The 8951-nt window shown below is 53.5% G+C and overlaps 1 non-coding gene across 1 annotated transcript; it reads right to left on the bottom strand.

Annotated features, from left to right (window-relative positions):
• Positions 1 to 6335: 6335 nt before the first annotated feature.
• TRNAT-AGU lies at positions 6336 to 6409 on the bottom strand. The gene has a single exon. It is a non-coding gene; the product is annotated as a tRNA-Thr (tRNA).
• Between the last annotated feature and the right edge of the window lie 2542 nt (positions 6410 to 8951).

The following is an 8951-nucleotide window of genomic DNA, read 5'->3' as shown; positions in this document are numbered from 1 at the left end:
GATTTAAAAGGCTCTGGGCTCCCCGCGGTTGCAGGCAGCCCAGAGCCCTCTGATTCCTGGCCGCGGCTGGGATTTAAAAGGCTCTGGGCTCCCCGCGGTTGCAGGCAGCCCAGAGCCCTCTGATTCCCGGCCCCGGCTGGGATTTAAAAGGCTCTGGGCTCCCCGCGGTTGCAGGCAGCCCAGCGTCCTCTGACTCCCAGCCGGGGCTGGGATTTAAAGGGCTCTGGGATCCCCGCGGCTGCCAGCAGCCCAGAGCCCTTTGAATCCCAGCCTCTGTCCGCTGATTGCCCCCGCCCCAGACCCGTGCCCCAACTGCCCCCCAGAACCTCCACCCCCTATCTAAGCCCCACTGGTCCTTGTTCCCCGATTACCCCCTCCTGAGACCCCACCCAACTTCCCCCCCCAGGACCGCACCCCCTACCTGTCCCCTGATAAACCTCTTAGACTCCCATGCCTATCCAATTGCTGCCTGTCCCCTGACTGCCCCTTCGAACCTCTGCCCCATCCAACTCCCCCTGCTCCTTGTCCCTTGACTGCCCCCCGGAACTCCCTACCTCTTCTCCAACCCCCAAACCGCTTACTGTGCCACTCAGACCAGCGTGTCTGGCTCCGTGCAGCTCCAGACAGTTGCTGCCATGCTCCCCCATGGAGCCCACAGCCCTCTCCCACCCCCAGCACCTGCCTTCCAGATTTGAACACCTCAAAATTCAGGAGTGCTCAAGCTCGGTTTGGGCAGCTTTTACTTCATTTCTCCCAAATCAGTTTCCCCTGCAAGGTGCCAACTGAAGGTGTTGGAGAACAGAGAGATCAGGTGGCCTCCTAATGCCTGGAAAAGAGACAAAGGCCGGAGGAGGGAGTGTCAGTGCCTGTGCGGACTTCTGGGAAGTGCACGGTGTGGAAGGGGATGCTGGGATGCTTTGGAACATCTCCATACAAAGCCAGTCAGGACTCTGGGGGAGCCTCCTCTCTGAGCAGACTGTCTCCAGGGCAAGAAGCTTACACCTTCCTGGGTCTGACCTCGGAGCATTCAGCCCTTCCACATCATGCACTTTCCAAAGTGAGTCTGCCCAGGCTGGTCCTGGGGCAACCAGAGGTCCCTGCACCCCAACTCCGCACTCAGATGTGACTCTCAGCCAGACTGTAAAACAGAAAGTTTATTAGATGACGGGAACACAGTTTAAACAGAGCTTGTTGGTACAGAAAACAGAACCCCTCTGTCAGGTCCATCTTGGGGGGTGGGGAGCCCAGAACCAAGTTCTGGGTCTCTCCCAATTTCCCCAGCCAGCTCCAAAATAACACTCCCTCCTCTGGCCTCTGTGTCTTTTCTGGACAAGGAGGCCACCTGATCTCTTTGTCCCCAACACCTTCAGTTGGCATCTTGCAGGGGAAACTGAGGCACCCACACAGTATTCAGAGAAAATATTAAGAACATTCCCACTTCATCACAACAGATGCAACAAAATATAATACTGTATATTGAAGTAGGCAAGTGCTGCTTCTGACTTTCCACTTTTAATTGACCCTTGTAATCTTGTGGCACTGACGCGTTGTAGCTTCATTTTATATCGGCTTACAGGGCGGGAGCGGGGGGGCCCCACCATTTTGGGCCCCACCAAAAATTATACAAACCTGCCGCCTATGCTAGCAGTGGTTTGTGGGGATGTGGGGTTTCTTTGCAACCATGAGTGGGATTGTTGTGGGTGCAACTAGACCCCCCCCTTCTCTGGGGGGGGTGGGGCTTCTACTGTCTGCCTTGGGGAGGTCCATGATGTCACAGCCCATGGTGGAGAGGAGGTTGAATCATGTTTCTGAAGTGGGAGAGCAACTTCCCCGGCTCCCACTCACTCTCCACTAGGGGGCTGGGCTGGGATCTCTAGGGAGGGGAGCCCAGGAAAAAACAGTCTCCCCTATGGAACCCAGGAGTCCTGGCTCCCAGTCCTCCTGCTCTAGACCCCCTCCACTCCCTGGGCCAGGGATAGAACCCAGGGGTCCGGGTGCCCAGCCCCCTCCCTGCTCTGACCACTCAACCCCACTCCCCTCCCAGGGTGGTGCAGGGGTCACTGGGTCTGTGTCCCAGCTCTGCTAAGGGCCGTGACTGATTTTCCCAAAGTGCTTCCGTCTGAATCCAGCACATCTGCCCCCCCCCCGCCCGGTCAATGCCCACCCCCGTGTGGGGGCACCCAGCACTGTGCCTGGTCGTGATGGGAAATTGTCCAAGCTGGCCCAGGAGAGACGTGTGTGTCCCTGCTGCCCCCTGCTGGTGGGGCTGAGCCCCGGTGTGTGTGTGTGTGTGTGTGTGTGTGTGTGTGTGGTGGCTTTGCAGGATTTTGTATCCTGCAGCAAGTGACACACACACACACATTGACGCACAAAGGGACTCTCAGTCCCAAGAACACTCACACACAACACACCCAGAGGGGCATGCTAGCCCAACCCCCAAAGAGAGAAACAATCACACCCCCAGCCACACTCACACTCACACACACACCAGAATATTCACAATTGTGCGCAGAGACACGACCGCACACAGTTCATTCCCACTGCTCCCAACACAAGGACCTCCTGCCCCACACAGCGTGTGCCGAGGCCTGTGGAACTCACTGCCACTGGACAGCTACCCATGAGAATGGACCTTTCCAGGAGACCAATAGACATGGCCATGGCGACAGAGGGGGCTGGGCTCCCAGGGTCTGACCCGGGTGAGACTGGTTCTGACCTAGAGGGGTCTATCCAGCAGGGGGCAGCGTGACCCACACACAAACCCACCAGAAGTGCCTTTCTTAGCGGGTCTCCCAGGCCATCCCCCACCCTGACCCGGTTGGGTAACAAAGGGGCAGTACGGGACTCTGGGCCGTGTCACAACCCGGACCCAGCCCCTCGCTCCCACACGCTGGTGAGTTGGGTAACTGCCAAGGGATTGCATGAGAGAGAGTCAGAGCCAGGGAGAGAACCCAGGAGTCCTGGCTCCCCCCGTGACACACACCCTAACCACTGGCTCCCACTCCCCTCCCAGGGCTGGAGATAGAACCCAGGAATTCTGACCACCAACCCCCCTCCCCCGCTCTGACCACTAGACCCCACACTCCCCTTTTAGATTTTAGTCTCGCTGCCTCTTCTATCCACCCACCCCACCTGTCCATCCCTTTGCTGCAGGTTTCTGGGGTGTCACCCCTGCTCTGCACTCCCCCAGTGCAGCCCAAGGCTTTTCCTCCCCCCCAATGACATATCCTCACCCCCCTCGTGCTGGATCGTCTGCTTGGCCCCCTGCCCCCTCTCGGGGTGCGCTGTGCGGCGTGGCTGGGGATTGTGCAATGGCCCAGCACCAGGCAACGCAGAACGGACACCACATGCCCTGCCCCACCTCATCTGAGCTGCTCTCCAGGTGCATCGGAGCCCAGTGCCCCACACCTGGGCCCTCCTGCCCCACAGGGGGTGAGCTGCAGCCCCTGCCACACTTCACAGAGGGGTTAAGTGTCAGGCCAGCCAGCCCTTGTAAGATGGGGAAATCACCACCAGGGTCGACGGTATGGGGGCTGTGACATATAGAGAAACGGTTGTTGCACCGGCAGAGGGCAGCTGAGCATTCGCACACACACACACACACACACAATTGCAAACATACACAAACACCCACATAAATCCAGCCAACATCAACACAACTACTAACAGATGCAAACACATGCACAAATCCAGCCTCATGAACACACACACATTTGCAAAGCCACAAACACAACCCCCAGAGCTGTAATAACACCCCCCCACACACACACACACAAAACCCTTGCAGAAAACCACACAAACACATGCAGAAATCAGTTCATCCATCCATCCACCCACCCACACATACACCATCCCCATTCTGTGCACACACCTTGGGTCACTGTGACACTGAAGACTTCAGTTGGATGGGGGGCCCAGCACCATGTGTCTTTCCAAGCAAGGTTGAGCAATTCCCTATGTGTGGCTTCATGCAGGTGATGGCTGATTCCCCCAACTTACAGCCAGTGGTGAGCTCCAGCCAGTTCACACCCATTCACAAGAACCGGTTGTTAAATTTAGAAGCCTTTTTAGAACCGGTGGTTCCAGGACAACCGGTTCTAAAAAGCTTTTAAATTTAACAAAGGCTCAGGCAGCTGTCTGCCTGGTCCCAGCTCACCTCCCTCTCTCCCCTGAATGCTCCGCCCTCCTTCTCCTCTGCTTCCCGCGAATCAAATGTTCACGGGAAGCCAGAAAAAAGCAGCAGGCAGGTAAGCTGGGCGTGGGGGCGGAATGGCTCCCTCTGGCCCTGGCCGAGTGCCCCAGCCCGGTCCCAGCCAAGCACCCCCAGCTCGGGCCCGGCCCGGGGAGTCGTGCCCCACGGCTCCGGCCCCCGTGCTGGCGGAGCGGCTCTGGCCCCGGTGCCGGCGGAGCGGCTCTGGCCCCGGTGCCGGACCGGCAGGGAGTCGGGCCCGCAGGGCCAGTTGAGGTCCCGGCAGAGTGGACCCGGGGCCCCAGGCAGTGTGGTAAGGGGCAGGGGGCAGGGAGCAGGGAGGGGTATTTGGTTGGTTGTGGAGGGGTGGATAGGGGTCAGGGCGGTCAGAGGGCAGGGAACAGGGGATTGAATGGGGCAAGGATCCCGGGGGCAATCAGGAAGGAGCAGGGGTTGGATGAGGTGGTGGGGGCACTCAGGGACAGAGAAGGGGTGGTTGGATGGGGCAGGGGTCCCGGGGGGCCATCAAGAATGAGAGGAGGGGTTGGATGGGGCTGCAAAGGGCAGTCAGGGGACAGGGAAAGGGGGGGATGGGTCAGGGGTCCTGGGTGGGGTGTCAAAAACATGGGGGGTTGGATGGGGCATGACCTCCCGGGGGGGCACGACCCCCTCGTGAGGTGAGAAGGAGGGAACCGGTTGTTAATATTTTGGCAGCTCATCACTGCTTACAGCATAGTGACAACCATACTACACAATTCTCATAACTTCATATGCATGAATGGTATACGTCTATGGGTAGAGAAATGACTTTCAGCAGATCATATCCCTTCCCCTGATACCTTACAAGTCATGCTCTATATGTAAGATCACGATTATATGAAAATGAGGAATATGGGGGTTACAGCCGCTCCCCCAAAGGTCTAGAATGTCACACTGAGATTCTATTTTCATTTATGTAACCAACTTTGACCTCTCTGCCTAACACTTATAATCACTTACAATCTATCTTTCTGTAGTTAATAAACTTATTTTAATGTTTTATACTTGTGAAATTGTCCAAAGTGCTTGGGAAAGCTGCTCAGATTAAAAAGGCTGGTGCATGTTCACATTCTTTTTGAGGAAGTGGTGAATTAATTAATGAGCTTGCACTTTTCAAGAGGTTTTGAGCAGTGTAAGACGGTACATTTCTGAGGTGCAAGGCTGAGGGCTGGGGAGATATGCTGGTGTCTCTCTATGTGTAATTGAGGAGTGGCTTATAGAGCATTCATGCAACTTAGTTGGGTGCATTGCTGCATGTTGTTGGCTGAGTGATCACAGCACATGGAGGAGGTTTTGCTGCTTGTCACTAGTGCAGCATTGTAAGACACAGCCCAGGCTGGAGAGATAAGAGGACAGAGCAGTTCCACAGTTTGGGATTGTACCCCACGGATCCCACCACACAGAGATCCTGCTGTGACCAGCCGTGGTAATACTGTGCTTAATGCTCTGCCTTGTAGCTTCAACAGCTGCACATGCAAGATGAGTTTCTGTGACCTTGACCTTGTTTCCATGTTTATCCAAAGCCTCCTTTTGACAGTTGTCAGCAAAAGACCCGTTTCTTTTGCAAGCATTTGTATGGCTAGCCAGAGTCGGGCTTCTCCCTTAACAAAAAAAAGATTGACCAAAAGGGGACAAGAGGAGGCACGTTCAGCAAGGCAGCACTGGATGCTGGATCCTGAATCTGCTCTTTATCCAGCAGCTCTCTTGGCAAGCTCTGCCATGGTGCCACGCTCTGGGACTTCTCCCCGAACTGCTCCATTTTTCATCAACAATAACATGAAAGGTGAAAGGACAGTCATTCTCCATTTCCTGCAAGCCCTGCAGAGAACCCTCTAGAAGGGGCTCTGTGCACAGATATCCCCAGTGAATTGCATGGGCGCATGACACAGGCTCTCCTGTCACAGCAAATTGCAGCCGGAGCAACCTCCTTGCCAATGCCAATAGCCTTTTCATCAACACCAGACTGAGGATTTGATTCTCTCCAACGCTCTGCTGGAAAGAAGCCTTTTTCTTCACAAGCAATTACTTGGATTGTCAAGGGAGGTCTCTTCTGTTTCCTAGGAAGACACAGGAAAATGTGAGCAGAGGAGACAAAAGCTATAGAATAAGGCACCACTGGGAGTTGAACCCAGGATCTCCTGTTTACTAGACAGGTGCTTTAGCCTACTAAGCCATGGTGCCTTCCCCAAGAAGACATTTGCAACCATTCTACTTGATGGTTCAAGACTAAACCTTCAAATTCCAAAGTAAAAATGTTGCTCATTTCCATCAAGACTTGCAGACCTTGAGCAGGCTGGATCAGTGCACAGAAAGCCACAGCTGAGCTGACAAAGGGCTTCTAACATGTGCTTCTCCCACCAGCTGCTGTGATCAGATACTGATTAGTGCTCTGTGTTTCAGTCACAGCAACTTCAGCTCAGCTTTGAGTCATGGTAACCTTTCCATCAGCTCCAGATTTACCACTTAACACTTTCTAAGACTTAGCTGCAAGGAAGGGTCTCTGTGTCTTGAACAAGCACTTACAAGGATTGTGCAGTAAGGTCTTTTCTTTTCATGAGAAGAAATAAAATAAAAGAAAGGAGCCTGACAGACAAGCCAGGTTCAGCAAGGAAGAACTGGCTGGCCAAGCCAGGATCTCCTGGTGAGTAGGAAGGCTCTTCATCCAGCTCTTCCCAAAGATCACTATCTAGAGGCCACTTCCCACAGAGACTGATTATGGTTACAGACACATCCTGAAATTAGAGCAGGATATTTTAAAGCTTTATCTCACAGTAAAGTAACACAATTCCACCATGTCGGCACAGAGGAGAAAGCACTCCGTCATTTCACAGTTATTGCTACTGATCTCACTGACAAACTTCCTTTTCTCAGGGCTGCTCCCAGCACTTTAAGGAGTTTTCCTCTTCTCCCTTCCAGCTGTGGTGATGGGACTGCAGCAGCTCCCGGATGGCCAGCTTTGCTCTTTCACTTACATCCTTCACTGCTTTGGCTGAAGCTGTGTTTGCCAACAGTTTAATCTGTAGCTGAGACCGCAGGTACCAGCAGCTAGTTACAAAGGCTCAATTCCCATCACCAGCAGTGGGAGGTTATCCTGGGCTGCCAGGGCTGCAGGATTTGGCCCATGGACAGTCAGGTGCTACAGCAGCTACATTCTTACATGCTGAGTCCTGCAGCCTATTACCAAACTGCTCTGCCATAGTCTGCAGGGGGCCTGACTTGCTGAGAATCTGGCAGAAGAGAGACCCTGGAGCACAGAAGGAAAATGTCCTCAGCAGTCACAGCCGGCAGGAGCAGCAAAGACTGAGTATCAGACACACTTTTACACCAGGGCAGTAACTGTGCACAACCCCCTGAAATATTCTCAAATCACGCCCACTCCCAAGGAAGCCCTAGTCTGCTCTATTACACTCTCATGGGAGGAGGGAAGGTTGTCTCATGGATAAATAACTAGTTACAAGGTAGGAATAAATGGTCAGGTTTCAATATGGAGAGAGGTCAATAGTGGTGCCCGGCTTGGGGTCGGGGACTAGTGCTATTGAACATTTTCATAAATGATCTGGATAATGGGGCAAACAGCGAGGTGGCTAAATTTGCAGATGATCCAAAACTACTCAGGAAATTTAAGTCCAAAGCAGCCTGCAAAGAGTTACAAAAAGAGCTCACAAAACTGGGTGAAAGGGCAACAAAATGGTAGATTTGTTGATAAATGCAAACTGATGAACATTGGAAAACATAATCCCAATTATACATATAAAATGTCGAGGCCAAAAATAGCTGTTGCCACTCAAGAGAGATCTTGGAGTCACTGGGGATAGTTCTCTGAAAACTCAGTGTGCAACGACGGTCAAAAAAGCAAAGAGAATCTTGGTGATCATTAAGAAAGGGCTAGAAAATAAGGCAGAAAATATCATATTGCTTATGGCCAACCACATGCATTGGCCTCCCCTCAGGCAGGGGACTTATAGGCCGTTCTGCCAGTTGGCGTTGGCAGCAGCAAGGGCTGGGTTAAATGCCTAGGGGAGGAGAGAGAGTCCTGAGAGAGAAGCAATAAGAGCAGAGTGCAAACCAACCAGCTGAGGGTCTCACAGGAGTCCTGAAATAACAGTAGCTCCAGGTCCCATCAGGGCCACCCAGGGGGGAGGGTAAGTGGAGCAATTTGCCTCGGGCCCAGCAGGGGCCCCCACAAGAGTTTTTTGGGCTTCCTGGAGTGGGGTCCTTCACTAACTCTGGGGGCCCCGGAAAACTCTAGTGGGACCCGGGCCCCCGGAGATTCTTCCGCTTTGGCAGCAATTCGGCAGCGGGGTCCTTCCGCCCGGGACCCGCCGAAGTGCCCCAAAGTTATTTTATTCGAATTTCCTGAATCGAGTTCATACATTCAATGTTATGTGTCCCCACTAAAGCATGTGAATTCGGGGGAGTGCATCCACAGTACCAAGGCTGCATCGAGTGGCAGAGCATTGCACTGTGGTAGCTATCCCACAGTTCCCGCAGTCTCTGCCACCCATTGGAATTGTGGGTTAAGCTCCCAGTACATGATGGGGCAAAAATATTCTCACAGGTGTTTCTGGGTGTGTGCCGTCACTCACTCCTCCCTCCGTGAAAGCTACGGCAGACGCCATGTTGCCAGCATATGGTGCAGCACAGTGCACCAACTGTCTCTGGTATGTTGAATCCACTTCAAATGTCCTCTCCTCTTTCTATCTACATTTTCATCTAATCATTT

Source organism: Mauremys reevesii, linkage group 12, assembly GCF_016161935.1.
Source record: "Mauremys reevesii isolate NIE-2019 linkage group 12, ASM1616193v1, whole genome shotgun sequence".
Lineage (NCBI taxonomy): Eukaryota > Metazoa > Chordata > Testudines > Geoemydidae > Mauremys > Mauremys reevesii.
This window is presented reverse-complemented; position numbering and strand designations above follow the sequence as displayed.